This window comes from Dermacentor andersoni, chromosome 8, assembly GCF_023375885.2.
Source record: "Dermacentor andersoni chromosome 8, qqDerAnde1_hic_scaffold, whole genome shotgun sequence".
Taxonomy (NCBI): Eukaryota; Metazoa; Arthropoda; class Arachnida; order Ixodida; family Ixodidae; genus Dermacentor; species Dermacentor andersoni.
In genome coordinates, this window is record NC_092821.1 from 50,391,742 (window position 1) to 50,416,486 (window position 24,745).

Here is a 24,745-nt window from a genome sequence, read left to right on the forward strand (position 1 = left end):
GTAGGAGTCGTCGTCATCATCATCATTACCATCAGCAGCAGCAGCATCAGCCTATTTTATTTTCACAGCGGGACGAAGGCCTCCCCCTGCGATCTCCAATTACCCCTGTCCTGCGCCAACCGATTCAAACTAACGACTGCGAACTTCCTAATTTCATCGCTCCACCTAGTCTTCTGCCGTCCTCGACTACGTTTCTCTTCTCTTGGTATCCATTCTGTAACCCTAATGATCCATCGGTTATCCAACCTGCGCATTACATGACCTACCCAGCTTTATTTTGTTTCTCTTAATCTCAACTAGAATATCGTCTATACCGGTTTGCTCTCTGATCCAAACCGTTCTCTTTCTGTCTCTTAACGTTATGCCTGCCACTCTTCGTTCCATCGCTCTTTGCGCGGTCCTTAACTTGGTCTCAAGTTTCTTTGTCAATCTACAACTCGCTGCCTCACATGTCATCACCGGTAAAATGCACTGATTGTGCACCATCCTTTTCAATGATAGTGGTAAGCTTCCAGTCAGGTGCTGACAATGTCTGCCGTATGCGATGTGCACCATTTTTATTCTTCAATAAATTTCCTTCTCATGATCAGCGTTCCCTGTGATTAGCTGACCTAGGTAAACTTTCTGCTTCACAGGCTGTAGAGGCTGACTGGCGATGTCAGCGAGCACATTCCCAGTGCCCTGTCATTGTCATATGTGTAATGTGGCTATGCACCGTGGAGCTTGCGGCTGGCCCAGTTGCTGGCACTGCGTGGCAGGAGTGGCATCTCGGAGGCCCTGACACTGTTGCCTGGGCCAACACTCACTGACCTGCAGCAGCGCCTTCCCGGCTGTACGTATGCCCTGGCGTGCATACTTGACACACGCTCCTATACATTGATGTCTGCCGAGTTGCTGCCGCTATAATATCTTCGTGACATTAATTCTAAAAAACTAGTCTGGAATATTATGTGCCATAACCACAATATGCGATTAAGCAGCACACTGTAGTGGGATATTCTGGATTATTTCAGAGTGGCTTAGTTGCTTTAAAGTGCCCCTATATCTGGGTACATGAAAGTGTTTTCATTTTGCCCGCATTAGAATGTGGCCACCATGGCAGGGATAGAACCTGCAACTGCAAGCTCAGGGGTTCTGCGCCAGGGCCACTAAGCTACCACGGCGAACTCATTCATGTCATTCTATTTATGGTATCTGCATAAGTATACTGCAGCCATGATAGTGGATTAGTGGGTGTGGTGTTCTGCTGTTGATAATAAGTTGACAGGTTTAATTAGTACCAACCACATTGCCGTGGGTGGAAATGGGAAAATGATCGTATGGCGAGCATTGGTTCTGTGTTAAGGGCATAGCTAAACTATTGCCCTTCTGAAATACTCTAAATAGCACCGTGAGAGGGAGCTTATTGAATCAGGAAATTCTGGAAAGCAAAGGATGGGTGGTGAATTTCCACACTAGCTCACTCTGAAGTCATGGATATCGACAGCGTCTGCTTAAGCCTAGTTAATACTCTGTCAGTAAAGTTATACTACGCTGTATTCTTAGAGGGACAAAGAGTGAATACTAGAACAAATTTTAAGAACCTTCACTGTGCCATGACTCATATATGGCAAGATACCTTGAAATCTGTGACGTTACACGGATGTACCGGCACTGAAATAAAATTTTCGAAAATGAAAGTTTGGACTTCATTTTCTAGTGATGTACCGCTTAATGCGAATTTATTGCAAATAAGCGTTTTCATTCTTCATCAGATTACACTGGTTGAGCATATTTCTTTAGTGCTGCTTTGAAAAAGAACAGCTTGTGAAATTAATGTGCCCACCACCGCACCTCTCATATCCCTTCTGCTATTGCTTTGAGATGTTGAGCTCTGACAATTAATCTATCAACTGATTCCAATCACTCACAAATATAGCATAGACTCTTTAGGGCATTAGTCGCTGGTGTCGCAAATATCCGCACTATAACCGAAAGGACAATTTTCAAAGCCTACAAAAAAGGCCGAATCTTGGACGCCATGAATGGAGGCCTCTCTGTCAGCCAGGCGATTCTCGCGTATACACAGGTGCTGCAGAACACCTTGTACCATGTGACTTATACAGTGCTGCTGCTGTGGGAGACGTGCTCTTTTTTTCTTCTGTGCCTTGTTTCTTTGGTCCGTGTGTCCTCGTCCACATTGCCCTCGTCGCTGTCCCATCCGGTGAAAGCACGCCTGCTATCTGGCTTGTCTGTAGGATTTACCAGCAGCCACATTATACCCTGTATATTGTCTTGCAGATCTGCGGCTGAACCCGTATCCATATACGTACTTATATTGATTTCTACGGGAGAATAAACAAGAGTTGTAAAACACGGCATCATGTCTGGTACCACGCTATATATACGATGTAAAGTGGTATGAGCTGCATTATTTAAAAGAGGGGGATTTTGAGGACCATAAAAATGCGAAACATGTTTACATGGTTAACCATAGTATGGGACTTGAAATAGACTGTTGTAACGTTGCACAACATAAGATCTTGTGCAGCAATGTATGCCAGTGGCCCTGTGCTTATGGATGACAGTAATCAACCGGAGGAGGGGGCGGATTCATAGTGCTGGACATAAATTAATTTTATGAAATTAGAATAATGCAAATGGTATACGGCAAAAACACGCAATATGAACCCAAGACTTCTCTCACGATGCATCACACAATCTACTTTTCCATGGTTCTGACACAGAAGGAGCACTCACGCAATTGTCCGCTTTTTTTTGTGCGCATCTTATATGTCAACTAGATTTTATTCCACCCCATATTTTCCCACTACACATGTCCTTCCAAAGGTCTGTGTTCAACGCCATCATTTAAAGTGCTTTTGAGATGCTGTGTGTTTGGTAGTGTCCGCACCTGTAGCCTTGCGCTCCCTTTATTTTTGTACTGATGTACCTCCTGGTACGTCTAATATAACATATCAAGCATAGTAGAGCATTCTGTTATGCACGTGACAAAGCATGTCGCATGCTTCTTTTTACAAGCGACGCTATTCTTCTGAGCAACGGGGCACATGCTCATCAGTTGTATGTATGTCTGTACTCCATTCTTCACGTAACACTACGGAGGGCTCTCTCATGGCTCACATGTACGGTCGGAAAATAGCGCGTCACATATGAACAATAGATATATGCTTCGTGTACTCTACGTCACACTTATGGTACATCTGGCTGGTCATTTTCAAGCGCGCCATAGTATTTGTACAGCGCGCACTACATGCGCCTAGTTGTTTGAGAGTGCCACGCTAAAGCTCAAAGCGTTCGGAGGTGCTCTCGGTTTCAACCTGGAAGCGCGACAAAGATCTGGCGGAGTTCCCTTTACGTGGCTCCTGCAGCTGCTGTTGTTGACGTGACGTCAGCCGCAGTTGCATGCCTCGGCAGCAGCGCCCTTGTTTGTTTACAACAGAAGACGTGCTGACATGTTTATTTCTCTGGCCTCCGATTGCTCTATGCGAGCAGCTGCACGTTGGGCTTGTTTACACTTTCTCTGAATGATGAAGAGTGTGCTCCGCAATCCGAGTCGGAGTGCAGTAGGGGGCAGCCGAATGTACTGCAAGTGTCGTAGCTTTTATGTTGCAAGATGTGGTGTAATTATTACATGGAAGGTGTTATAGATCTGATCCTGTTAACCACCTAAAGAATGGAGCAACACATTTCTTCGGTGAGCGGACACAATGCATCATCTGAACTTGTGAAAGCATAGTATGTCGCATACTGGAAGCACAAAGGTCCACAAGTAATACACGATTCGACCTAGCCTTATGTCCCCATGTTGTAGTTCTGAAATATGGACTAGCTATTCCGGAGAAAACGTTGCGGATCAAGAGCAACTGCAATGTGAGACATGTGCAGGGAGACTTCTATGACCGCATTAATTGGGCAGCTTCCCCGGCATGGTCTGCTAATTACCTCATTGCGCTTGCATCCCACGCAGGTGGATCAGTGAGCTCACTGCATTCGTCGAGCTCAGAGGAGCCCAAGCTGACGGTGGTGTTTTTACGTGGAGGTTGCACGTATGCCGAGATCTCGGCACTGTAAGACGACGGTGAGTGGCACCTTTCTTGCTGCACTCATACAGTCTTCATGAGTTCACTTGGCAAAATACTATATTACCACTGTTTTTTCTATTTTTGTGTAACTCTTGCGTTGCAAATAATTACTTAATACTTGCTTTCTTCCTACTTTCAAGCTTCCGATGAGGCACACATATATAATAGGTTTTTCCAGTTACCGCGGTGAAATAAGCAAAGTAGTTTGTGCAATTTATTAAAAATAATGGCTCATGCATGTAAACGTATGTAAATGTAAAGGTATGCATGTATAAGTATGTAAAGTTCGAAGTGTGTGGACTAAATATCGACATTTGCAATAAAGTACGTGTGGAAGCACTAGTATAAATCATAAGTGCATTTTACAAGTAGCACAGACTTTAACCCACTCTCCCGGATTGCTATGATGGTCTCCAAGATCAAATTTAGTAATAAGGGAGGGGGAAGAAATGTTAACTTTAATGTTCAAAAAGTTTCATGTGCATGGATGAATTAGCATTTGTAAAGAATTCCTTAACAAGTGCTCAAAAGTATTGCGCGTGGGGAATGTTTCAAATGCATGAGCCATATGGAGGCAGTGTTTTTAAGTTTGTCATACAGCTCTTCCGTTACCGCACCCATAGAAATCTTAGAATTTGATCGATAGTTTTGCTTCGAATCATTGTAGTCGCACGACAATTGGACGATCACAGACAACCACGGAGGCATGTCGATGTCTTCTGTGACAACAAATTTGGCCGGAGGCTGCAGCTCTTCATATAGCGTGTCACAAAGAGGAAGAAGCGCAACCTCGGCAGGGACGTAGTCAATGACGGCATGATGTCTTGAAAGAAAATTCAATCCCGAGATCATGTCGTGAGAACAAGAGGGGAGATCGAAAAATTCAATAAGATAAAGGTACTCTTTAATGACGAATCGGGCTGCGAACGCATGAAGGAATGAAATGGCGGCTCCCTTATTTACAAGTACTAGTGCCTGTACTCCTTCCAGGATCCCATCAATCATGTTACAAGGGGAAATCTGAGGCCTTGAAGATTTCGCAGGGCACGAAGTTCTCGCCTCCCGAAATGCCGTGACTAGTATTCCTGTGGACGAGTACTAGGCCGACACCTCATGGGCGAAATGGAGCGGCAGTGGGGGGAGGGCGATCTACGACTCGCGAAAGCGGATTCGTTCGATGTGCTCTGTTGCTGCTCGAGGTGGCGCTTCGGTCAGGAATCCAGCGAGCCCAATGACCAGTCACGACTACGTCCAGTGCTAGGAGTGAACAAAAAAAAAGTGTTTATTCTACATTACTTACACTGGCTCTAGTTTAGGAAGCCTACTCCATGTAGGAGCATACATCAGAACACGTCAGCCCACCTCTGCACCAAAAGTGTCCGCTTTTTAAAACAGATCGTCTTCCCTAGGATACTAGACTAGGGAATCTGATGACTGTATCTCCGCCAATCACAATTGTTGAATCAGTCACAATATCCCCGCCCCCATGATGTCGCACTGTTCCGCCGGACCACCTCCTATGTTGTACCTTTGCCCCCGCATATGGTGCAACTGTGTGGTTATCTGGGAAACCCAAGTCGATGCTATTCTCACGATGAAAGGGGCCTTCAACGTTGGCCCCTTTCATCAATTAGTTCAGATTGTCAGGGTCAGGTTCAGGTAGAGAGGTCTTCGTGGTAAACGCCGCCTCCACGGAGGACGGCAGTTGTGGTCGCCTCAAAGTGAGCTCTTTTGTTCACCTGCCAACAATTGGCGATAGGACTGCCTTGACTTCCGGATAGGTGCAGATGAATGGAGTTTGCCTGTTTTGAAACACTCAAGTAATGCTCATCGCCGCATTGAAATATAACAGCTCATAGAATCGAAAGCCGGATCCGGTGAAGCAAGGTGTTGAATTCTCTTGACGGGTAGTTGAAAGTCTGTTGCCAGAAGCGAGCAGCAGGTGGCATCCAGCGCCTGCAGAAACGTGCCACGTGGACAGCGATTCCGCAGGAGTAACAAATCGGCCGGTTGTCTGTTGTGCGCCATGGGTTATGCAGGTGGGGATACTGTGGCACAAACTGGACGAGAGACGGTGATGTCCGCGCTGAGCACCCGGCCCCGACAGAAACGCGACACGTGGCCGGCAATTCCGCGTGAGTAACAAATCGGCCGGTTGTCTACTGTGCGTCATGGGTTTTGCACGCGGGGATATTTTGGCACTAACTGGACGAGAGACGGTGATGTAAGCGTTGGTGCATGGAACGAGATATGGGTCGGCGTTGCGAAAAAGCGGGCGACCTGCGCATAGCTGAGTGACGCAGCAACAGGAGTGTTGTGAAAGGCTTGGGGAATGCACTTAGCCACTTGATTCTCGATGACGTGGTGCAGCCTGGGCGTCCACGGAGAGGAGGGCGTGTCTTGTGTCAGAGGCACCAATGAAAGTTGGTGGGCCACCTCTTCACGAACAAACTGTTCAATATACACCATCAGCGAAGAGTCATCAGTGGCAACCGTCGAGCCAGAGACAGCCTACGAAAAAATTGCACGTGGCGACCCACTGCATGCGCAACTCATCATAGCTCTGGTTGAGGGTCACTTCTTCAGACATAGTGCTGGGGTTCGTTACCAACTGCATCTGACAGGCATCGTCGTCAACCCCCTTTAAAATATGAATGATCTTTTCGCTTTGTGACATTGTCGCATCGACAGGCTTGCAGAGATCCATGACATCATCGATGTAACTAGTGAATATCTCACCGCTCTGCTGCGCTCGTTCTTGCAACTGCTACACGGCGCGAAGCTTGCGGACTGCAGGCCACCCAAACATTAATGTGAAGTTAGTCTTGAATGCCACCCAAGTCGATAAGTCAGGTTCGTGGTTGCAGTACCACAATTTTGCAACGTCGCTCAGATAGAATTTGGCGTTCTTCAGTTTCGTCGCATCGTCCCACTTGTGGTTGCACACCTTTTTATAGAAGAGGAGCTAGTCCTCAACGTCGTGATCTCCGATCCCACTTACAATGGCAGGGTTGCGCTGATGCAATGCACCCGAGCAGGCCACGACAGGCATTATGGCCGTTGGATGCGGTGACGCGTCTTCGGCCATAACGGGAATGAATGGCTGAGTCCGGCTTCGAAGTTAAAGGCTTCAGGACATACCCGGGCACCTCCACCAAATGTCACGAGATTTATTGGGCTCGTCAAGCGGAAGCCAGAAACATAGCGTCAACAACGATAGCTCAGCTAGATTGGTGAACTGGCCGCGTGACACACTATGGCGACAGCACTTTCTAGCGTGCCGAACTTCTTCTGGCTCCACGACATGCGAGGGCGATAAAACTTTCCAGTGTCATTCTTCTTCCTTACACAGCTCGGTAACGATATTTCACATGCTGACGTGTTTTTGTCAGTTAGAATAGCGTTTATTGAGCGGAGTTACACCGCATGTACATTTTGAAGTGTGCGTTTACAACTATTGTGATCCTACTAACTATAACGACGTTGTTTTATACAGCAACTTCTAGCAATGGGGCCTTTCCCGGCCATTACATGCAAGAAAATGAAAAAAAAATGCTGTGACTGCAAATGTTTCGAGAAGAACCGCCATTAAGCAATTATAGTGTTACGTGAAAGCGAAGTAGGTGAACTATTTACAGAGTGTAAGTACAAAGGAAGCAAGCGGTGGCCAACATGTAAGCCAGCCAACATCAAGCAAGGCACGTCGCCGTCATCAGATAAGCAGTTAACCCTTATGGGTGCATCTCACTAAGTCCAAGGGTCTACATCATCGTCTTAGAGCAGCACGTAGCATGACCCCCGGTGGTAGAAGCGCCGGCCCGGCACCACTAAGGACCCAACAGCAGAGGAAGAGTGGTAATGCTCGAGTCTTTGACGGAGTACATGCGCATTCTATCAAAGCAGGGGCCCTATAACGTAAAACTATTCTCATATGCTTTTATTCCTATCTACTGAGGTCAACCTTGCGTAACTGCCAACGCAAGCGTCGGGCGGTGACCCGCAGCGTTGTCTGAACATCCCACTCAAACGCTCTCCTCGTTTATAGAACGTCAGTTTTGTTTGCTTTCGAAGCGAATACAATTGCCTACATTCAGTGGTTTTTTCTTATCTGATCGGGAAACAACAGGCGAGAAGCATGCTCGAGTGGAGTGGATTTCGATAGGCCCGAGAAAGTGCAGTGAAAATAGATAACGGGATGAGGAGAGGGGGGTGGCGGCGTCTGCGATTAGTCCGCTTTCCCTTAGCTTGCGGCGGCTGTTCGAAAATCGTGGCGGCATGCAACTGAACGTTAAGAATACCGCTAAAACGGATCCTCAGCAGAGAATAGTTGGCGAAGCGATGTCGTATACGCACCGAAAAGGCACGATAACGTTATACGGCCGTGCGAAAAAATTGATCATGCGCAAATAAATCCATGCTCTCTCGTAGGTGCTAATAGCCAGTGCCTGAGCGATCGGCGGGAACCCATCTTCTATTTCTTTCGGAAGAGAACTATTTCCGGCTATTAAAAAACACTTTTGTACGGCATAATAATGCATCTTTAAAGCCTACAAGTCACTCTGGCGCGGTGAGTTTTCGCGGTTTTGTGACGTCACGTGACGGACACGCGATGGGGGTGCACCCGAAACCTTTCAACCAATAGCAGAGGGCTAAGGGCGCGAAGGCGCGTGATCAGAAATATTTTTTTTCTTTTATTCGGTGCATTTATGCATAATCATTGTGTACACGTAATATTAGATGGGGAGCTTTCGTGGTTTTCGTGACGTCGCGTGGCAGACAGGCGAAGTGGGGTGGTCCAAAAAGTTTTCTACCAATCGCATAGGGCTGATTGCAGAATTGTAGTAGACAAGCTTGCAATAGCTTTACGGTATAGTGCCCCAGGAGTTTCGCATAGCACATCCTCTGCGCACTCAAGGGTGTCCGAATTATTCCACAAGTTTTTTTGACTGACTGACTAACATGACTAACACGGAATGACCATGACTATAACGCTGATGGAATAACCATGACCCCGAGGACATAGGTAATGCCTTAAGTGAGTAGAAAACAATTAGGTGGCATCGCGACAGACAGACAGACAGACAGACAGACAGAGAGACAGACAGACAGACAGACAGACAGACAGACAGACAGACAGACAGACAGACAGACGGGCAGGCGGACAGACGGACAGACGGACAGACGGACAGACAGACGGACAGACGCACAGACGGACGGACGGACGGACGGACGGACGGACAAAAGTACCTGAAATAGACAAAAAATGCTGGTTGCATTAAAAGCCAGGAGGCACAGCGGGTGCGCTTGATCACGTACCGTTTTGTCCATCGCCAAAGACCGCAGCTAATATACACTAATCTGTGCAGCGTATCGCTACTGTGTCGTGGCCAGCTTTCGTCGAATTTCCCGTAAACCGACAGACACCAATGACCGAAAATTTGCATAGGGCTGCTGTTTTTATAATGCTCAGTTTTGCGAAGTTGCAAGTAGCATGTCGGGGCCCGACTGAGGCACAGGCCCAACTAGAGCCCACAGCACCCAAAGCCCGGCCCAAGCCCGGCCATCGGGCCGGACTGAGCTCGTGCAGTTCCCGAAATTCTGAAAGGCCGCTATTGTTTCCTCATGCAAAAAACACCAATCTGACCTTATGACGCACCTATGCAGTACTCACCTTTTAATGTGATTAGCATTCTTTACATAGTTCTGGTGATTTGAGCCTATCTATCGTATTTGTTCATGCTTTCTCGCCAACACAATGGCCGAAGTGGTCTACCAGCTTTGGCTACTAGGTACATAACTATGGTCGTGATGCCGTCATGGTCGTTTATTCGTCGGCATTCAAGCTTCGTTACCTGGCTCTCTTCATACCGTCGTCATCATGCTTTCGACGCCAACCAGTGGGCCAAGTTGTGTAATAGTTTTTCGAGGCATGTGTCCGTGGTGATGCCGTCGTGGTCATTACAACATTGTCATTTGTGCTTCGGGACCTACCACACGCCATGACGTCGTTGTCACCTCATCATCGTCAAACAGGCCTCTTGAAACAGTCAGCGTTACGCCATTGCCGTCATACGCTCGTTGTCATCCGCTGGTCCTCATACTTATTCATGCTACCTTCGTTGTTGTAGTCATACAGTCGTCGTGATGCATCCGCCTTCATACGATGGTCATGATGTCGTTGCGTTTATTTTATCGCGGCCATTCTGACATCGTAATACAACACTCGCTATGCCACGTTGTCACACAGTTGTCCTGATTTATTGTCGTCCTGCCGACGACGTCTACTACCTTCATCATGCTATCGACGTGAATAAGTCATCGAGATTTTATCGTAATTATGATGTTGTCCTTCAACTGTGATTATGCCACCAATGTCATGCCATCGCTGTCATGGCGTCATCATCAGAGATTCGCTATCATGCATCCGTTGCCTTGTCTTCGTCACCACGCTATCCTCGTCATGCCGTCGTAGTCACGCCATCTTCATCATACAGTCATCTTCAAGCAATCATCCTCATCTTGGAGTTGTCACGCTTTCGTCGTTTCTGAACGTCCAGGAATGGGCATATAATTGTCTTCATCTAATTGTCGTCATGCCGCCTTTGTAATTCCAGTTTCGTTAGTTGTCTGCGTCACACAGCCGTCGTCGTGTCATGATGCTCAAGCATGAATATGGCAAGAGAATGCCATAGCAACATGGTTGGTCACTGGATTATGCATCCGCGATCGCTGCAGCTCACGTATAAATCAAGTATAAACAATAAAGTTAGAGTATTCAGTGAGAACCACAAAAACGTGCATTGGTTAGCGTTTATTGTCATGAGCCATTGCTTACGCCAACTAGTTACGGCGTCACAGTCAGTGAGGGTTATATTTATATCTACACCACTATTTTTTATTCTCTATAGATACATCAGTGATCAATGAACAGATGAACGCTCAAGAATTTACTTAATGGCATTATGGTGTTCTCCTCACAAACTTCAAGCCTAACTTACTTGAATCGCGAATAAACAAATTAATATAGAGGGATTCATAATAATTCAAAGGACTTCGGAATTGCAACTTGCCTTTAGCACTTGCCACATTTCACCTTTCGTTGTACTACAGTCGTGTTCCTTATCTTTTCGAACTAGAAATTATTGTGGCATGTTTTGGATAATGTGTAAGTTTCAGTTCAAATTAGCACATGAATAGATAGCCGTACAACAGGCAGATGCTGATAACACCAGCGTAGCGAAAGAAATTAGAAATTGCTTCCCTACAACACCAACTCAGCATTCACACAGGTAATTATGAGGTTCTCTATATTTAGTGAATATTGATTTTCATCATCATCAGCAGTAGCACCAGCATCAGCCTGCTTACGCCCACTGCAGAGCAAAGGCCTCTCCCATAGTTCTCCAACTACCCCGGTCATGTACTAATTGTGACCATGTTGTCCCTACAAACTTCTTAACCACATCCACCCACCTAACTTTCCGCCGCCCCCTGCAACGCTTCCCTTCCCTTTGAATACAGTCCGTAACCCTTAATGCCCATCGGTTATCTTCCCTTCTCATTACATGTACTGCCCAAATCGTTTTCTTCATTTCAACTAAGATGTCATTAACTCGCGTTTGTTCCCTCACCCAATCTGGTCTCTTCTTATCCGTCAACGTTACACCCATCATTCTTCTTTCCATAGATTGTTGCGTCCTCCTCAATTTAAGTAGAACCATTTTCTTAAGCCACCAGCTTTCTGCCCCGTACGTGAGTACTGGTAAGACACACCCACTTTTCTCCTGAGGGATAATGGCAACCTGGTGTTCATGATCTGAGAATGCTTGCCAAACGCACCCCAGCCTAATCATATTCTTCTGATTATTTCACTCACATGATCCGGATCCGCGGTCACTAACTGCCCTAAGTAGACGTATTCCCTTACCACTTCCAGTGCCTCGCTACCTATTGTAAAGTGCTGTGCTCTTCCGAGACTGTTAAACATCACTTTAGTTTTTTATAGCATAATTTTAGACCCATCCTTCTGCTTTGCCTCTCCAGGTCAGTCAGTATGCATTGCAACAGGTCCCCTGAGTTACTAAGCAAGGCAATACCATCAGCGAATCGCAAGTTACCAAGGTATTCTTCATTAACTCTTATCCCCAATTCTTCCCAACCCAGGTCTCTGAATACCTCCTGTAAACACGCTGTGAATGGCATTTGATAGATCGTATCTCCCTGTCTGACGCCTTTCTTTATTGGGATTTTGTTGCCTTCTTTATGGAGGACTACGGTGGCTGTGGAGCCGCTATAGATATTTTTCAGTACTTTTATATACGGCTCGTCTACATCCTGATTCCGTAATGCCTCCATGACTGCTGAGGTTTCGACTGAATCTAACGCTTTCTCGTAATCAATGAAAGCTATATTTAAGGGTTGGTTATATTCCGCACATTTCTCTATCACCTCATTGTTAGTGTGAATATGGTCTATTGTTCAGTAGCATTGGCTGAATCCTGCGTGGTCCTTTGGTTGACAGAAGTCTAAGGTGTTCCTGATTCTATTTGCGATCGCCATAGCAAATACCTTGTAGGCAACCGACAGAAAGCTGATCGGTCTAATTTTTCAAGTCTTTGGCGTCCTATTTATTATGGATTAGGATTATGTTAGCTTTCTTCCAAGAGTCCGGTGCGCTCGAGGTCATGAGGCATTGCGTATACAGGGTGACCAGTGTTTCTAGAACAATCGGCCCACGATCCTTCAACAAATCTGCTGTTACCTGATCCTCCCCAGCTGCTTTTCCCCTTTGCATAGCTCCCAAGGCTTTCTTTACTTCTTCTGGCGTTACTTGTGGGATTTCAAATTCCTCTAAACTATTCTCTCTTCCATTATAGTCACGGGTGCCACTGGTACTGTATAAATCTCTACAGAACTCCTCAGCCACTTGAACTATCTCATCCATATGAGTAATGATATTGCCGGCTTTGTCTCTTAGCGCATACATCTGATTCATGCCTTTTCCTAGTTCCTTCTTCAGTGCTTTTAGGCTTCCTCCGTTCCTGAGAGAATGTTCAATTCTATACACATACTTCCTTATGGCAGCTGTCTACCGCTTGTCATTAACTTGGAAAGTTCTGCCAGTTCTATTTTAAATGTAGGGTTAGGGGCTTTCACAAATTCGCGTTTCTTGGTCAGGTCTTTCGTCTCCTGTGATAGTTTACTGGTATGCTGTCTAACGGAGTTACCACCGGCTCCTATTGCACACTCCTTAATGATGCCCAAAAGACTGTCGTTCATTGCTTCAACACTAAGGTTGTCTTCCTGAGTTAAAGCCGAATACCTATTGTGTAGCTTGATCTGGAATTACACTATTTTCCCTCTTACCGCTAACTCATTGATCCGCTTCTTCTGTACCAGTTTCTTCCGTTCCCTCCTCAGGTCTAGGCTAATTCGAGTTCTTACCATCCTGTGGTCACTGCAGCGCACCTTGCCGTGCACGTCCACATCTTGTATGATGTCAGGGTTAGCGCAGAGTATAAGGTCTATTTCATTCCTAGTCTCGCCATTCGGGCTCCTCGACGTCTTTCGGCTATCACACTTGCTGAAGAAGGTATTCATCATCCGCAAATCATTCTGTTCTGCAAACTCTACTGATAACTCTCCCCTGCCATGCCTAGTGCCTATGCCATATTGCCCCACTGACTTGTCTCCAGCCTGCTTCTTGCCTACCCTCGCATTGAGGTCGCCCATCAGTATAGTGGATTTTGTTTCGACTTTACCCATCGCGGATTTTACGTCTTCATAGAACCTTTCGACTACCTGGTCATCATGACTGGATGTAAGGGCGTAGACCTGTACGACCTTCAATTCGTACCTCTTATTAAGTTTTACAAGACCTGCCACCCTCTCGTTATTGCTATAGAATTCCTGTATCTTATCAGCTATATCCTTATGAATCAGGAATCTGACTCCTAGTTCTCGTCTCCCCGCTATGCCCCGGTAGCAGAGGACGTGCCCGCTTTTTAGCACTGTATGCGCTTCTTTTGTCCTAAATTCACTGAGTGCTATTATATCCCATTTACTGCCCTCTAATTCCTCCAATAGCCCTGCTATTCTCGCCTCACTAGATAACGTTCTAGCCTTAAACATTGCCAGGTTCCGATCCCGATTGCGGCCTGTTCGGATCCAGGTATCCTTAGCACACTCTGCTGCGTCACAGGTCTGACCCCCGCCATGGTCAGTTGCTTTGCAGCCGATGGGGACTGAGGGCCGAGGTTTGATTGTTGTATTCATATAGGAGGTTGTGGCCAAGTACTGCACTAGGGTGGCCAATCCTGCACTGGTGAGGGAGTGCGTTACCGGTTCTGGTTACCGGGATCAGGCCACACTACAGGCCTGTTTATGTAATTTTATCAACACGCTGATTTCATAGTATTCCAGCCGTATATTAGGAATCATTAGAGAACACAACGTTTTATTGCACCTAGAAACATAACGTATTGCAATTTTTTCGGTGCACACTGAGGTAGCATTTTCTAAATTAGATAATCTAACAGTTATAGAATGCCAGAAGCAGGCATTTAGTCATCTTTAGCCAACAAGACACAAGCCTGAAAATCATCCCTGCCTTCGCCCTTTTTCTTCTCCGCTTGGTAGCAGCTTTACAAACGTATCCTACCAGAAAATATATTCTAATTACAACTTAAGGGACAGTTTTTAGCTTTGGTGCTGCTATTTAAATACATGGGAAATCCGTAATCGTATTGCAAAGGAACCACTCCACCAAATCTGATTAGGGATGTTGAACTTGGAATAACAAATTAGGATGTAGTGATGTCAGAAAGTGATATTTAAATTAGGCTGTCCACATTTTTACATTTTTTTTTAATTACTACAGTTCAAGAAACAACACGTATTAATATTATAATGGCTTATTTTTCCATCAACGTGATGGGGCAGGTAAGGGGGAAAAGCTGAAACAGACAGCTGGACTAGTTCCTGCCCCCCCCCCCCCCCCCCCCAAAGAAAGAACAACACATTCCGTAAAGGCAGACACTTCAGCTACCGACAAGAAATGAAAACGCATTTTTGATTATACAAAAATACCTATCACTACAAGCATCTCTGTGGGACTTATGCACTTTCCCAAACGTGTGAACATGCAACTGTAATAATGGCTTTATATTTGCAGGACACTGCTGGAAGACAAATGTAAACACCCATACACACAACAACGGCTCGTTAACATCTCCATAGTGGTATATCACGAACATTCGTCACTAATTTTCACAATAAAAAGAAACAGAAAGAGAGTTCAGGAAACACGTGAATGACGTGCAGAAATCTATGATGTGCATACCAAATTACACAAACCAGAACAATGTTCAGGGAAATACACCTAAGGCAGAAAAAGACAATGTTAGTTGCTGTTTTGGTGTATTTTCAGCTGGCTGTGACAAAAATTCAATAATTCTGGCAGTTTTCTTTTCATCATTTGGTATCCATAGGTATCTCTAGACGTCTTTACATTCCAAATTTCCCTACTACCTGCATCAAATAAAGGATTCTTCTTTGACAAAGAAGCGAAAGCTGAGAGAAAGGTTGTGCTTTCTTATACATCCTTTTTATATGTCAGACACAACCGGTATGGATACATGCGAGTAATTTTCCTAATTTCCAACTTTTAGAACAAAGGCACAGATGGTGATCTTCAGGAACACCGAGAACATGTCGCAACATTTTTTTTCTGCGTTGTAATAATTTTACGTAAATTTGTACCAGTCGTAGTTCCCCAAGCTAAATGGGCATAACTAATGTGACAGTGAAATAATGTATTGTAAAAAAATAACCTCGACATGTATAGGCAGCATCTCTTTATTAATGTACGTAACTACTACGACACTTGAAGTCTTAGAAACATGTTCCACGTGGTCTTCCCACGTTGAGTTCTCATTGAACACAACGCCAAGAGTTTTGAATGCGCGGAGTATTTCTATGTTTGAATCACCTAAAAAAAGATCTGTATATATAAAAACACTCTTACTTCTTGGACGGAAAAGTATGGCTTTCGTCTTGGCCGTGTTTATTTCTAATGCATTAGCACTTGACCACTCATGCAAACGCGATAGTGAGCTGTTTGCTTCAGAAATTAGGTCATTCGGACATGCAGCAGAGAAAAGCATAGTCGTGTCATCGGCATAAATTATATGTTTCATGTTCGGATTAATACATGTAATGTCATTCAAATATAATTAAATAAACGTGGTCCAAAGATACTTCCCCGAGGTACTCCTGATGTTATCGTTTTTTTTTTCTTTTTTGTCTGAAGAGAAACCATTGGGGTGGTAGACACATTGTTGTCGATTTTCTAAATATGATGCTAAAAGTGCTAGTGCATTACCGCGGATTCCATATGTATCTAATTTTTTTTAGTAAGATCGAATGTTTAAGAAAATTAAACGCTTTTGTGAAGTCTAGAAAAACACCCAAGGCTACTTCTTTTTGTTCAAAGGCGTTTAAACTTTATTGTTCCTGCTCCAGTAAAGCCTGTTCCGTCGACCTGTGCTTATGGAAGCCAAATTGTGACTGGGAGAGCACACTGTATTTATCGCAGAAATTCATTATTTGGCCGTAAAATACCTTTTCCAGCCTTTTAGAGAAAATAGGGAGTGTGGACACGGGTCCGTAGTTTCCAATGTCATTCTTATCGCCTTTTTATAGAGCACTGCCACCCTAGCAACCTGCGATCGCTTTGGAAACACTACTAGTAAAAAATACAGATTAAATATGCGTTAGGCATGGTGAAATTAGTTCAGTTACATGTTTGACAGGTGCAACTTTTATATCGTCTGCATCGCTGCTTTTACTGTTATTTATTCCTCGGAACGCCGAAAGAACATCAGGCTCTATTACAGGACTAAAAAAAGGAATTCCTGGTTTTTCGTTCTGATGTAACCGAGGGCCCCTTAAGTCGGACGTTCTGCTTTAAGTTCAACAAAGTATTTATCAAATCCATCCGCTAGTCGAGCGCCTGTGATCTCTTCATTGTTACGCTCAATCTTTGTAACAAAGCTAAAGTTCGTGTGGCGATTTAGAAATGTATTTAGCTTGTCCTATATTTCGTTTGTTCTTCTTGCAGAACTCTGAAAAAAATTTCAAATGTAAACATTTCTAGCAGCTCTAATCTCCTTCGTTAATTTACTGCGGAACACTTTAAAGGTTTTTAACATATCTGGGTCCCGTGTGGCCATGAATATTGCATACAGTTTGCCTGTAATGTCAATCTGTCTGAGAAGTTCTTTTGCAATTCACGGCTTACGTATGTTCTTTGGCTTCGAAAAGACTTTCTTGGAAAAACATTTATATATATATACATATATATATATATATATATATATATATATATATATATATCCAGACTCAAAATTATATTAAATGCACTTTCAGCATCTGTCTCGTTCAGCACAATTCGCCAGTCTACCCAAGAAACTTTTAATTTGAATATGCCCATATTCGTTAATGAAAATTCGTGAAAGTATTGCTGTGTGGGTGTCGTTTTACGCATCTGTTTATCCAAGCACAAATACATAGAGAAGTGATCACTTATATGCGTGTAAATTATTCCAGCCTTCATATTAGATGCATGCAAGTTGGTTATAAACGTATCAAGCAGCGAAGAAGATATGGGAATACTTATAGTAGGCTTATTAATGGCATTCATACATCCATAGGCTTTAATTAGTTCAATTACCCGTTTTGCGGGTAGATCTCCAAGTATATTAATGTTAAAATCGCCGCCGATGATCACAGATAGCTTATTTTCATTTGTAAAAGTCAACAAAGAATCTAGGAGTACCAAAAAGTTTTGCGCATTCCTGCTCGGAGGCCGGTATGCTAGGCCTACATTTTTTTGTCGACAGCCAAACACAGGATTTCATACTCTTCCTGCACGCAAGAGTAATTCGGCACTTGGTCGCCGACAAGATGTTTCTTCCCAATCATTGCCACGCCTCCTGCACGTGAGGTAGTTTGCTTCAAAAAATAGTTGTAAAAGGGTAAGCATAATGCATTAGCTTCTTCTGTGTACCACGTCTCCATAAGCATAATGATGTCAAAAGCAAAATCAAGGTTGCAGAAGCACATGTTGAACTGAGCGGATTTGTTCTTAGCTGACTAGGCATTGAGGTGAAACAGCTTAAGTGAACTGGCATACTCCAGACCACAAACATCTTTAAACTCGGATATAATATTAAGGAATATTAATGCCATAAGAAGGAAAATAAGAAACCTAAGTCTATTAAATCTTGGCTATGTCTTCCTTTCATCTTACATGATGTACTGTTGTTCCATCAATCAGGCGGCCAAAAACTTTGCCGTTCCGATGCCAGGTGTATTTGAAATCGTGCACTTTAACCTATTGCCACGTTACCTCAAGTAACACCCTGCTTTGTAAGGTCAAGTTTTCCTGAATGTAGAAGCACATTTCTGACTGGTTGAGTTGTTTTTTTCTTATTAAAAACTGAGCCTTCAAATACTGTCTTGCAAAATGTGCTATGATACCAGGTACCTTATCTTTAGGTGCTGCAAGCCTGTGAAAAGCTACAATGTCGCATTGAGTTATTTCTGGAATGTGAAGCTCCGCTCCGACTTCATAAATTTTTGACATTGAGTCTTAGTTTTCACTGAAGGGTATGCCATGAAACTCGAGATTCAGTTTCTTGCTTTGCCACACAAGATTGTTTAGATCTTCAGTTATTCGTCGTTTTTCAATTTCGCGGTCTTGGGATTCAACTAATTGAATTCACTTTTTTTGGATGCGGTATTTCATTGTCATGATTGCGCGTATGTACAAGAACTTCGTCATATTTCTCTAACATCCCTTCCAATGCCTGTTGAACTTTTTCTACTGTGTGCTTTCGTGTCATGTGGTTTTCCAGTTTTGCATGAATACCTTGAAGCACAGTCGCTAGGTCTGCATCTTGTTATTTTTCGTTGTGCTGCTTTGGCTACCTCTCGGCTTTGCTATCCTACATGTTTGGCAATGCCAACCCGTCCGCCATACTTCGCTTTTTGATTTGTAGGTTGATCCTGCTATCCCTTAGCAGACACTGAAATGGTACATGAAGGAAAATTCTCCGCACACCAGCCCTTTTTCACAACTTTCTTTACAAACCGCACATGCATCGTCGTCTGAAAGTGGCATGTTTGCAAGGAAAACACATCCACAGAAAGAAAAACACAAATACAGCAATGGCTGCAGCATTGACGATAAGAACAAGAGGCAACAAAGTACAACCTAGAGAAAACTGGTTCCAACTTACCTGCAATTTGCAGAACAGAAAAAAAATTATGGGGTTTTACGTGCCAAAACCACTTTCTGATTATGAGGCACGCCTTAGCGGAAGACTCCGGAAATTTCGACCACCTGGGGTTCTGTAACGTGCACCTAAATCTAAGTACACGAGTGTTTTCGCATTTCGCCCCAATCGAAATGCGGCTGCCGTGACCGGGATTCGATCCCGCGACCTCGTGCTCAGCAGCCTAACACCATAGCCACTGAGAAAACACGGCGGGTTTGCAGAACAGTGGTTTAGCGCTTGTCGACACGCCGCTACTGCTGCCAAGAATGATAGGACATCGCATTCGGGACTCTTATACTCGGTAGCGCCCAATGCTGGGCGTCGCCTCTGTCGCTGGTGGCTGAACACGTGTCCCGGCTGAACATGATGATAGTGCAGCAGACAGCAGGCTTTTCCCAGTCCGATGATACCATCATAGGAAGTCGGCGGCTTGCTCTGGTATCCCGTAGTGCTTCAACGATGTTCCGTAGACGCCTGCAATTTGCAGAAGAGAGGTTTACCGCTTGTCGACACGCCAACACGGTTAAGAGACAAAGCCGGCAATATCATTACTAACAAGGAAGAGATAACTCAAGTGGCTGAGGAGTTCTATCGAGATTTATACAATACCAGTGGCACCCACGACGACAATGGAACAGAGAATAGTCCATAGGAATTTCGAATCCCCCAAGTAACGCCCGAAGAAGTAAAGAAAGCCTTGGGAGCTATGCAAAGGGGTAAGGCAGCTGGGGCGGATCAGGTAACAGCAGATTTGTTGAAGGATGGTAAGCAGATTGTTCTAGAAAAACTGGCCACCCTGTATAGGCAATGCCTCATGATTTCGAGCGTACCGGAATCTTGGAAGAACGCTAGCATAATCCTAATGCATAAGAAAGGGGACGCCAAATACTTGAGAAATTATAGACCAATCAGCTCACTGTCCGTTGCCTACAAAGTATTTGCTGAGGTAATCACAAATAGAATCAGGAACACCTTATACTTCTGTCAACCAAAGGACCAGGCAGGATTCCGTAAAGGCTACTTAACATTAGACCATATTCACACTATCAACCAGGTGATAGAGAAATGTGCGGAATATAGCCAACCCTTATATATAGCTTTCATTGATTACGAGAAAGCGTTTGATTCAGTCGAAACCTCAGCAGTCATGGAGGCATTGCGTAATCAGGGTGTAGACGAGCCGTATGTAAAAATACTGAAAGATATCTATAGCGGCTCCACAGCCACTGTAGTCCTCCATAAAGAAAGCCACAAAATCCCAATAAAGAAAGAAAGGCGGGGAGATACGATCTCTCCAATACTATTCACAGCGTATTTACAGGAGGCATTCAGAGACCTGGATAGGGAAGGATTGGGGATAAGAGTGAATGGAGAATACCTAAGTAACTTGCGATTCGCTGATATTGCCTTGCTTAGTAACTCAGGGGACTAACTGCAATGCATGCTCACTGACCTGGAGAGCCAAAGCAGAAGGGTGGGTGTAGAAATTAATCTGAAGAAAAATAAAGTAATGTTTAACAGTCTCGGAAAAGAACAGTAGTTTACGATAGGTAGCGAGGCACTGGAAGTGGTAAGGAAATACATCTACTTGGGACAGGTAGTGACCGCGGATCCGGATCATGGGAATAAAATAACCAAAAGAATAAGAATGGGCTGGGGTGCGTTTGGCAGGCATTCTCAGATCATGAACAGCAGGTTGCCATTACCCCTCAAGAGAAAAGTGTATAGCAGCTGTGTCTTACCAGTACTCACGGACGGGGCAGAAACCTTGAGGATTACGAAAAGGGTTCTACTTAAATCGAGGACGACGCAAGGAGCTATGGACAGAAGAATGATAGGTGTAACGTTAAGACATAAGAAAAGAGCAGATCGGGTGAGGGAACAAGCGCGAGTTAACGACATCTTACTTGAAATCAAGGAAAAGAAATGGGCATGGGCAGGAGATGTAATGAGGAGGGAAGGTAACAGATGGTCATTAAGGGCTACGGACTGGATTCCAAGGGAAAGGAAGCGGAGCAGGGGGCGGCAGAAAGTTAGGGTGGACGGATGAGCTTAAGAAGTTTGCAGGGACAACATGGCCACAATTAGTACGTGACCGGGGTAGTTGAAGAAGTATTGGAGAGGCCTTTGCCCTGCAGTGGGCGCAGCCAGACTGATGATGATGATAATGATGATGACGATGATGACACGCTGCTACTGCTACCAAGAATGATAGGACGTCGCCTTCGGGGCTCTTCTTTTACAAGGTAGCGTCCAATGCCAGGCGTCGCTTCTGTTGGTGCTGTCTTAACACGTGTCCCGGTTGGGCAATGACGATAGTGCAGCAGATAGCAGTCTTTTCCCAGTCCTGTGATACCGTCATTGGAAATCAGCGGCTTGCTTTCGTATTCCATAGTGCTTCAACGATGCTCCGTAGATGCCTGCAATTTGCAGAACAGAGGTTTAGCGCTTGTGGACACGCCGCTACTGCTGCCAAGAATCATAGGACATCGCCTTCGGGGCTATTCTCATACTCGGTAGCGTCCAGTGCCGGGCGTCGCTTCTTTCGGCGCTGGCTTAACACGCGTCCTGGTTGAACATGATGATGGCGCAGCAGATAGCAGGCTTTTCCCAGTGAGTTAATGCCATCATTGGAAATGGTCGGCTTGCTCTGGTATGCTCCGGATGAAGCCGGCAATTTGCAGAAGAGAGGTTTAGCGCTTGTTTAAATGTCGCTATTGCTGCCAAGAATGGTAGGACATCGCCTTCGGGGTGCTGCAGCGCTCGCTCCATTGACCTTATTTCAGTTTTAAACTCAGCGATGCTAGCTGGAAGCTTGCGCATGAATGCAGCGAAATGTTGTTCTTTCGCCCTTTGCATTGAAGACAAAGTTTCGTTTTCTCGGCCATACCTTGGTGAGCATGTCACAACAAGCGCAACATGTCCTCGACAAACACGGTCACTCTTTCATTTGGTTTCCGAACCCGGCTCTGCAGAATCTGCTCGGCCTTTCCTTTCGGGGCTGCTCTATATGTCTCGGAGCTGATGAGCTGAGTGATGGAGCCCTCATAATTCTCGAACCGCGTGCGATTGTACTCTTCAAGGGCAAAGTACACGTAGTGCACTTTCCTAACGACTGCGACGACTCAGTGGAAGTGTTGAAGCCAATCCTCTACGCCCTCGACCCCATCACCATGAAATGTCTTCGGAACGCGCACTGCGTACACAACACTCGTGGTAGAAGTGGATTTGCCTGTGTCGCTCTTTTGCGTCTGAAGTAGTTCTGTGGTAAACATCCTTAACAGGCTCAATGGGCCACTTTCAGGAGGTAGTCCTTGCAAGTGGGGGCTGTGGCACTGTTCCCAGTTTTCCTCCGCAATTGTTGAAATGGTGGCGGGACCTTGACGCCTGTGGGGGTCAGATTAGTACAGAAGATTGTCCTTCCACCAGTTTTTTCATGGTACTAGCACGACAAGTAAAAGCCGGCCACCCAGCAGAACAGCTCCAATCCAGCATAACGTCTTCTTCGTCGTCCTCGTTTTCCTCCCTGCTAATCTGAATAAAATTCCTCTAGAACCCTTTAACTCGTACAAATACTTAGGAGTTCATATAACAGCAAATTGAACCTGGAACCTTCCCTCTGAGTAAATAATAGGGAACGCTAATAGCATGCTTGCTTATTAACGTCATCAGTATTGAAAAGCAACATTATCATTAAAATTACTGCTTTACCAGTCATTAGTGTGTCCTAAATTCGAATGCACTGCAACTGTGTGGGACCCGTAACACGAAAACGTTATTTTTTCACTTGAGCTTGTTCAAAATAATTCAGTCCAATTTATATTTTCCAATTACAGCCGTACCACTAGCATAACATCAATTAAAGGCAATCTATCTCTTCGATCACTTGTATCTTGTAGAATAATACCACGTTTGAAACTGTTTCACAAGAGTTATTACCATTCTTCCTCTCAAAGTAACTTCATTTTTCACCTTCATAACCTGTCTAGCCGACTCGATCATCGCGATAACGTCGGATTTCGAACAGGCAGCACTAACACATTCAGTTACTGTTTTTTTCCCAGATCACCATGGCAATAGCACCACCTTCTCCGCGAAATTATCTTTATTGTCTATAACAAACTCTTTCGTAAGGCATAAGCTAACATTGTATAATTAGGAATTATTAACATGTTATTTCGTTTGCTTGCAAACGACTAAGGACGACACGAGCTAACATTGTATTTATATGAATGATCAAAGTGCTATTTTGTTCACATTATTTGTCGTACTTGCAAGCAATTAGGCAAGACATCAACATTGAAAAACTAGGAATTATTAATAAGCTGCATTGCTTATTTCCCGTATTTCATTCTTATGCTTCCCGTTTTACCACTCCTGTCTCTAATTCGCTCGGGCCTTGAGGGTACCCTAAAAAAATAAATCCTCCCCGGCGCGCAAAATAAAACTCCCGCAAACTGTAACTGCAAAACACATGCAAATGGACTGAATGTACGTGTCAATATTTCGATTCATCCATGCGAATCTTTATTGGCAGGCACACTTATTTTGTGACCTTTCTGAGCCCATATTATTTAGCACCCGGAAACAGTGGCACAGGGTGAGGTTTCTGTGGAAAGATTATTTCTAGTGACATTCGCGATGTTCAGATTAAAGTTGTTTGTACGAGATCGGGCTTCAAAACACTCTTGCAGTTTTTACCATATTGTTACGATGTTTAATTCTCAGTTTTAATATCAGAAATCAGAGGTATCCCAAAGTCTTGAGAACAGCTTGGCGTATGTGCCTTGCAGCATCAATACCGATTACTTGCGGACTGAAGAAGCTCAGTTATAAAGTAATCCTGAGTGCAGGACACGTCGTTGCGTAAGATTTGCCTTTCCTAAAATGGTAGTTGAAGTTGCGATTGTTAGTCTCGTTAATTGTAGTTTTTAGCTGTTATCTAATATTTTACTGAGTTCAACGGCACTGGAGCTTTCCCAGGCAAGTTCAAAGTGGCACAGAATACACGCAGCGTGTCGAGTTTCGGTCATGATACTATAATGTGTACGTTACATGGGCGATGTTTTTTATCTACTAGCAAACACTTTACTATGGCAAATTGTGTGGACAGGAGCACACGTTTGGCTAGTTCACAGACAAGGCGACACACGTCATCGCCTGCAAGGAAACGCTATCACACATAGGAAATATTACTTCTTGTACAGAGGGTGCTATATAGTTGCGGGGTATCGTGGCTGATTGAAAAATCTAACCGAACGTATCAACGCATGCGTCATCATTGCAGATTCTTTCGCAGAATTCTTGATAGCAAATAGC

General features: G+C 44.6%; 1 long non-coding RNA gene across 2 annotated transcripts in view; it reads left to right on the forward strand.

Annotated features, from left to right (window-relative positions):
- Nucleotides 1-3,495: 3,495 nt before the first annotated feature.
- The window catches only part of LOC129383556 (uncharacterized), a 61,289-nt gene continuing 40,039 nt past the window's right edge, over nucleotides 3,496-24,745 (forward strand). Inside the window, exons 1-2 of one of the 2 annotated variants that reach the window (XR_011889816.1) lie at nucleotides 3,496-3,697; nucleotides 3,971-4,081. This is a non-coding gene — a long non-coding RNA (uncharacterized lncRNA). The remainder of the gene's footprint in view (nucleotides 3,698-3,970; nucleotides 4,082-24,745) is intronic. The other variant, XR_011889815.1, reaches the window with a different exon arrangement.